Genomic DNA, 9005 nt, shown 5'->3' with positions numbered 1-9005 from the left:
GAATGAGTATTTACTCACACTAAACTTGTGGTATACACAATCCTCAACTGCATTTGCCTCAAAACCATATGAGGTAGTGACTTGATGGAACTTGTAATACCATTGACGGGAAGCTTGTTTCAAACCATATATGGATTTATTTAGTTTGCAAACCATAGACTTTGAGTCACCTAATACAAAGTTTTCTGGTTACATCATATAAATTGTTTCTTCAATGTCACCATTTAGAAACGCAGTCTTAACATCCATATCATAATGAGCTATCAGTGCCATTATTGTTCTAAAAAAAGGTTTCTTTATAGTCAATCCTTTCCTTTTGGGTAAATCCTTTAGTGACTGGATGAGCCTTATATCTCTCGACATTGCCCTTTGAATCCCTTTTGATTTTAAATATCCATTTGCAACCAATAGGTTTCACACTTTCAGGCCATTCAACAAGATCCCAAACGTCATTGTCTTAAATAGATTTCATCTCATCCTTCATGGCATTTGTCCAGTTTTGAAAGTTAGAACTATGCATGACTTGACAGAAGTTAATCAGATCATCCTCTGTTAAACCAATGTCATCCTCATGTTCTTGTAGAAAGATAATATAATCATCAGGGGTTGCACTTCTCCTCTCTCTATCAGATCTCCTTAATGACACTTCTTGAGATTTTTGTATAAGTATTTGAGGAAGAACCCCATCGTTGTCTTGTTCCTGAACAATGTCATCAACAAATAGTTTGAACATTGTTTTCTATTACTGGAGTTTTTTCTTGAACAACAATAGGTATGAGGACTTGAGCACTGTCAATAACAGGTTTTTCCTCAAAGACAACTTTTCTTATGTTCTCTTCCTTCCCAAACTCAACTTCCTCAAGAAATCTTGCATTTCCCATTTCAAATATTGATCTTAAAGTGGGATCATAAAACTTATAGCCTTGAGAGCGTTCAACATAATCAACAAAATAACAGCTAATTGTTCTTGAATCCAGCTTTCTTTCATGTGGCCTATAAGGCCGCGCCTCAGTTGGACAACCCCAAATATGAAAATGCTTAATGCTTTGCTTTTTGCCAGTCCAAAGTTCATGAGAGGTTTTATTAACTGCTTTACTTGGCACCCTATTAAGGATGTAAGCTGCGGTCTTGAAGGCTTCTCCCAAAAGTGACTCTGGCATAGAAGAATGACTAACTATACTTCTCACCATATTCTTAAGAGTTCGGCTTCGTCATTTTGCAACACCATTCATGCTAGGTTTGCCTGACATAGTGTATTGCGAAACAATTCCACACTCTTTGAGAAAAAGCACAAAAGGTCATGAGCGTTGTTCTCTGGATCCATCATATCTATCATAGTACTCACCACCACGGTCAGATTTGACAGCCTTAATTTTCTTTCCAAGTTGAAGTTCAACTTTAGCCTTGAAACTCTTAAAAAGGTCTAGGGATTAGAACTTCTCATGTATCAAATAAAGGTAATCGTATCTAGAGTAATCATCTATGAACGAGATAAAGTATTGTTGTCCATTCCAAGAAGGTGTTGGAAAAGGACCATAAATGTATGTATGTACTAGTTCAAAGATATCTTTAGCTCTTTCGGCACCTAATTTCCTTATGTTTGTTCGTTTTCCCTTTATACATTCAACACAAACTTCAAAGTCTGATAAATCTAAAGGTTCAAGAATTTCATCCGACACAAGTCTCTGAATTCTCTTTTTAGAGATATGACCTAAGCGTTTGTGCCATAAAGTGGATGAATTCTCTTTTAATTTCCTTTTTGTACCACGTGAATTTGTTTGTAGTATTTCATTATAGGAACAATTACCATCCAACATATATAGATTATCAATTAAGGAACCGAAACCAATCAAATTTGAATTCTGGTAGAGACTAACTTTATTATTTCCAAATGAACACGAAAAATCAATTTTGTTCAAACTAGAAATAGAAATTAATTCCGTCTAAAAGGCGATACAACAAAAGTCTCAAACAAATCCAAATAAAATTCAGTCTTTAACTGCAATCTAAAAGTTCCTATAGCCTTCACCGTAACCTTTTTGCCATCGCCAACAAATATGAATCTTTCATCATCACTTGGCAGTCAGCTTCACAAGAAACCCTTTTCTTTACATGCCATGTGGCGTACTTGGGACACTTTTTCTTCATGTGTCCAGACTTCTTGCAGAAGTAGCTGGTAAATTCCTCATCCTTCTTTGGTTTCTTTTGCTGAGAAAACCCTTCAGCAGCACCCTTAGTTTTCTTTCTTTTCTTATTTTGAGAGGTAGAGCTTAAATGAACACTTTCATATCTATCTCTCTGCAGCTCTCTTCCTCTTGCACACAGTGAGATATAAGCTTATTAAGGGACCATTTGTCCTTCTGAGTGTTATAACTCACTTTGAATTGCTCAAAGTGTGCAGGAAGTGAGATCAAAATTAAATGCACGACCAGGTCTTCCCAAAGCTCAAACTTAAGTGCTTTCAGTTAAAATGTCAATTTAAACATTTCCATTATGTACTCCCTTATATTACTTTTGCCCTTATACTTCATGGAGATGAGTTTAGCCAAAAAGTTACTAGTCTCCGCCTTCTCATTTTTGGCAAAGTACTATTCAATTTCATCAATAAATTTTTGTGCATTTTCACCCTCAGAAATATAGCCCCGAAACACTTCTAGAATAGAGCGCTTCATGATCATAATGCACATTCGATTGAAATCCAAATTTTAGGGATCTTAATAAAATACCAATAATCACCGAAAACATATTACGTTAGATTATCAGGAGGGGTTGTGAAAAATACATGGATCCATGATAAGCAGCGGAATTGATGTGTATGAGGAACTGTTGATTTTGTGTTCTTCCTCAACCAAATCATTGTTTTCCTTTTAGGACCTTAGGTTTCTCGTCAGATAGGGAGAAGAGAATACAATTTTCTGATTTGGTGTATTGGGGCCCACAACCTTGCTTTAGGTTTTAACATGTTAGAGTTTCCATTATTCCTTAACAGACCAAACTGGTTTCTACTCATTAAGCCCATATTAATTTCAAATAATAGTCCAATAGGCTTACCAAATTAGATCACTTATATTGAGCGCATAAATGTAAATAACTAATATAAATGATAAATATAATATACACTAATTAATTAATTAGGAATTATAAAATTTTTAACAATAAATTGCAAGGTATGATTATCTCAACAAAGTTGGGGAACATGAATTCTTTTTTAGAAGAGTTTATAAGCTTACTCTTACATTGTTGAACGTATAATTTATATTTGTAATGATTTTGTATCTGACATACGTGAAGAATAAATGGATAAGCGGTGGTCCTGTGTCTTTATAGACTTCATGAAAATGCACATCTTTAAACGTGATATATATATATATATATATATATATATATATATATATATATATATATATATATATATATATATATATATATATATATCATGTGATTTTTACTTTTGGTTTATATGTTTTAATCTTTAATCTTTGAGACATAAAATGTTTACAAGTATTTTCATAATTAAACTAATAAAAAAATTAAATAAATTAAAATAATTTTTTTCGTTTAAGTTTATCTTAAACATATTCACTTATCTAAATATTCATATTGATTGTGACACTAATTGTATATATTAAAAAAATTGTTTATTCTATTCATGTTGGCTATCTTAAAGTAATAAATTATGAGGACTATTGTATATTAACAAAAAAAGATGCATTGATTGTTCTACCTTAACGTAATTACGATTTAATAAAGGATATTTAAAAATAATTTAATGAAAACAATATTTTATTTATAAAATATATAAATAAATATTTTTTTAAAATGGTTTTCAGCCTCCTAGTTTTTTTTACCAAGTTCACAAATGAACTGATATTAAGTTGTTTCAATTTAAGTAGTGATTTCAAGTTTGTGTTTAAGAGTATAATATTTAATAATATATTTTAATTAGTCAATTTTTAAATTTTTTTATTAACTGAAAAACGTGTTTAATTGTTGTTAAAAAAAACCTATTTTTAATAACTTCTAGTATATTTATAACATTATTTCAAGTGGTGTTTATTAAAATACTAGCTTCTAATTTTTTATATTTATGTTATTTTTGTCGTTTGACTATATACAATTTTGTTTCATAAAAAGTTTAAAAATGTAAATTGACAATTTTAATAATAGCAGTTTTTTGTTGCAAAAATATGGGCGGACGAAACGTTGTTAGGAAACAAAAAAACCACACTAAACATGACTAACTACATTCCTAACTATGAACACAATCTTCATCAAAATTAATAGATATACTTTACACTAATATTATAGTGACTAAGAAAAAGATTAACGAGAATGCTATATATAAGCATAAATTTTATTGAAGATATAGTAAAATTAAGATTTTTCATACACAATTAAGATGCAATCCTTTATTGTTCTCATTCTCACTTGGTGATTGCATGACAAGACCTCGTTACTCAATTTGTGGGTGCATGAGTAAGAACATTATCCATAAAAGAAAATACACATGTACAGTAGCTATTACTACATACGCAACCACATTTAGCTCTACAAGGACGATATTTGCAGTCATCGTCCCTAGAACAATGAACATGCACAATGGGTCCCCTTGCTTCTGATTCCATACACATATCTGCATACACAAATAATACATTAACATGAAAACATGATGACTTAATTTAATATTGGGTTGAGTGGGTAATAGGAAGATTAAAATGAAGCATGATTTATAACCTGATGCAATGATGAAGAAAGCCAATAAGAATGTCAGTGCGACTGAAGACTTCCTTGTGGTGTCCATCTTGTTGCAGAGCATGATCTTCAAATTAATACATGTTTATATATGTATATGGGTCTTTAGCATTTTTTTCAGCATTCTCTAACAAATTCTAAAAAAAGTTGAATTGCATTAATTGATGCATTCAATTTAAGAATAAAAGAAATATATTATTTTGGTTTCTAATAAATGGTTGCATTAACTGCCTTAAAGATGAGATATGAAACCATGAGTCACTTTCGGCATGTTTACATGCTTATTCTCTACATTAATTTGTAAATAATATATATATATATATATATATATATATATATATATGTGTGTGTGTGTGTGTGTATATATAGTCTAATACGAAAAAAATTAAAATGGTTTGGCAGGTTGTGTGATGTGTCCCATTTGTTCTATTTAGTTACATAGATACATTATTTTCAAACACGATATTGCATATGCTGAGTATGTGTTGAACTTTATAAATTTACGTATTGACTACACTTAACAATCAAGTTGAAATTGGAGTAGTTTTTTTTTTTTTTTTTTACAAATAGTCTATCTAGCTATGAACCCTTTGTGCTTTTACAAATATATTATTTTGCTGACAAAAAAAAAAACACAAGGTAGTTGAATAAAAAAAACATATTACGGGCTTTTTTAATTAACACGTGTATGTAATTCATTCTATTTTGGCGAGATGCCTGCACGCCAAAGTCAGGAGCGAAACATGTGCAAGCATCTCGCCAAATGTACTTACTCAAATTTTGTTGAAAGTTAAATTGATTAGTTAATAGTCCGAATTGGTTAGTTGATAGTGATACTAGTTAATATTTATTGTATTTTATTTACTCAAATTTAGTAATACGTATTTAGTTAATATATTTGTTGTGTTTTATTTAAATTAATTAGTGCACTGATACTAATTAATATATTTATTTAATAATAACTCCAACATAAAAAAACTTCATTACAAAACTAGCGCACTGGAACTTAAAATTAAAATTTCATTCTAACAAAAAAATAATTAGTTCAAATAAAAATAGTGTCAAAAACTTTTAAAACTCGAAGGCCAAGGTACAAATTTTAAAGGTAGATTTTAAAGTTTCTATTATAAATAATTAAATTTAACTAGAAAAAAGAGGAAAAAAGAATACACTTTCTACACATTAAAACTTTATTAAAAAAAAAAAAGAAATTTTGAACACATTTTAAACAAAGAAGAAGAAAATGCATGTACACACTTAAACAAAGAAGAAAAAAAAATGCTTACAAAACCAGCCTATTTCGCTACTGGTTTTGGCCATATAGCTCTGCACAGTGTCTCGCCAGTTTGAATGGCGACACACACTCTGCCATTTCGCAGCTTCCACTGACGACACCCATTCCACCTGTCGCCGTCTGTATGTGTCGCCAACATATATGGCGATACACATCTATACATTATAATTTTATGTGAAAAACAAACCCCCTCTAGAATTACTATGGAAACAGACCCATATCGAGAAATTGTTTCTAAAGGAAACCCATTTGGGTCATTTTGCCTAGCATGTTAACATTTGAACATAAATAAAAAGAACTTTACCAATTAAAACTGGAATAAAATATGATTAATACTGTAATTAAAATACTTTGATAATAAAACTCTAAAGTAATTAAAACAATGAAAACAACGAAAACCACGAAAATTATATTCCATAAATTTCATAATTGAATCTTCTTAAGGATTGAAATCACCTATCTCTAAATCATGTCCTTCCAATAATATTATACCACGTCAATTATAATATACATGTAAGCTATTTTATATTGCCATTATATTATACCTCGTTTATGTACAATTTGTTTTCCTCATTTTATCAGAGATGCATTGGTTACAAGCGAAGAAAATAGTAACAAACCAAAAATATCTACGGACAACTTACTTGAACAATAAAGGAAGAAAATGTAGATGAAAAGCGAGAATGCAATGCCAAATAAGTGAAGAACGAGTTGGGGCACTGAAAGCGTGAGGGTATGAGTGATTTAAATGAGAATTTGGTGAGAATGGAGTATGGGTTATAGGTTGCCTCTGAGAAAGCTTCTGAGCGAAATGGTGTGTGTGAGTGAAATGAAAGAAATTGAAAGATTAAAAGAGGGAAATATTTTTCAAATTTCCTCAGCTTTTGAAGTTTTGCTGCGGCAAAATTAAATGTCAATTCATCACAGTGATTGTAGTACATTTAATCCAATGAATTCATGTTCATTTTTACTGCAGCCAGTCGTCACTTTGCTTTGGTAAAAATGGGTGCATAAATTCAATTGGACCAAATGTGACCCAATTAGTCAAATATATTTCATATCATTTTTACTTTAGCTAGTTCTCAATTTGCCTTGGCGAAAATTAGTAGAAATACTCATATCAAATACCACTTTATGAACAAAATTTCTAAAGACATGTTAAGATAATTGCTCACAAAATAAAGTGTTAAAAACAATTATTAAAGCACATGAAAGAAAATCAAATAACTAAAAAACATTGAGAATATTATTAAAATCAAGAAAGGTTCAAGGTATGATTACATCGTAATCCTTGGACTAGGAAGACTAGCTGTTCATGGTCATGAATGAACTAGAAATCCCAAGAAGAAATGTAAACATACCGAAAGGGTTGGAATTCGGGAGAAGAACCTTTCCAATTGTGATCTCCACACTTCACTGGGGCTAAAAACTCTCACACGACACTCTTAGCTCTCAGGTTTGATCAAGGCGTTGATGACCAATCACAACCTTGATGACTTATCAAGGCTTTGATGATTGATCAAGGATGTTATGAATAGTTAGAGTCTACCTTCATCAGTTTTTGGTTTGTTTTGACCATTTTTTCACAAATGCTCCCTAATCACATGTTTAACAAAATTAGCCGCAAACTATGAGTTCTGCCAACAATTTATATCATAAATGAATGTAACAAGCCCAGGACTACACATAAACGGTTATCAAAATCTGGTTTATTATTTGTGATGTATCAATCATATGAGATGGATGAAGACTTGAGTGAGGCAAAGATTTCCTAAAGTAAAGACCTTATCTTAGATTGAATATGTTGAGGCTAATAATCCTTAGACCATTAGTGTGTGCTTAATGAGATTTCCTTTTTATATTGCCCGTGATGCTTTTATGATATTTTTGTTGTTATTTCTATTTGTTTTGTTAATGTTTTAAGATGTTTGATGTAGTTTGAAATTTGTTTTCTTTTGAAAATGAAGATGGTGTTTTACCATTTTTCTCAAAGTAGTTTTACAATTTTTTTGAATTTATATGTCTTATTTTTTATATATGTTGTTGTCTCTCCTCTATTAAACATGTTTTCCTGTTTGATGTTGTATAAAGAGGTTCCTTTTTTAGAATGAAGATATTGCTTTTAACCTTAATTACTCAAATTGTGTTGTAAAGGTTTGGTGTTTAAACTTGTGATCAATAGTTGTGTTTTCTCTCTACGGTAGCTTTTTGTTTTCAAAATCAATTGGTTTTTATTGATTTAATTGCAATGTACTTCACTCGGTTGCTTATCTTCTTTATGGAAAAATGAATTACATCGTTTGATGCATGATTATGTTTTATAACCTCACGTGTTCTGAAATTGTTTTATGAAGATTTTACCATATGGTCTCTTTGTTCTCTTTACATTACTATTAATCACTTGTTGATTTGAAAGTTGGTTGTGATGCATGCGATCTTTTTCAATAAAATCTTTTAGGGATTATTATTAAAGATGGAAAGACATTTTATTGATTTCCTTATTCCTAATGGCAAGTTTTACTGCTTTTTCATTGGTTGAAATCAGTTTTGAAAGATTTGATTTCCTTGCATATGTTTCTTCAATTTTGGGATTTTGTTTTTTCAATACAAAATTGATTTCAAAGTTTTTGTTAAAAACAAAATTTTGTCCCTTTGTCTTGTTTTTCCTAGAAGTGGTAATGTCTTTGTTAGACCTTTACCCTTGATCAAAACATGTTTTGCCATCTTTTTTTGGTTATAACATGGACGCTAAAAAAGTTTGATAAAGCTTCATGGTTACAGTTAAAATTCATCATCCTTGTTTTTGCATGGTCTTTGTTTCAATGAGCATTTGTATGTTTTTGTTCCTCATTTGTATCTTCCTTTTCTTCTTTGGCAAATTTTTATGCATGATCTTTCTTTGTTGTTTTCAACTAACCCTTATCTCGGAGTATTCATCTGTCAGTATTTTTGTATGATA

The 9005-nt window shown here is 30.6% G+C and overlaps 1 long non-coding RNA gene across 1 annotated transcript; it reads right to left on the bottom strand.

Moving 5' to 3' along the window:
- Positions 1–4323: 4323 nt before the first annotated feature.
- LOC114373804 lies at positions 4324–4882 on the bottom strand. Its single transcript, XR_003658462.1, has 2 exons — positions 4735–4882; positions 4324–4633 (listed from the first exon to the last, which is right to left on the bottom strand). It is a non-coding gene; the product is annotated as an uncharacterized LOC114373804 (long non-coding RNA).
- Positions 4883–9005: the final 4123 nt, after the last annotated feature.

This window comes from Glycine soja, chromosome 11 (assembly GCF_004193775.1).
Source record: "Glycine soja cultivar W05 chromosome 11, ASM419377v2, whole genome shotgun sequence".
NCBI classification, from domain to species: Eukaryota; Viridiplantae; Streptophyta; class Magnoliopsida; order Fabales; family Fabaceae; genus Glycine; species Glycine soja.
This window is presented reverse-complemented; position numbering and strand designations above follow the sequence as displayed.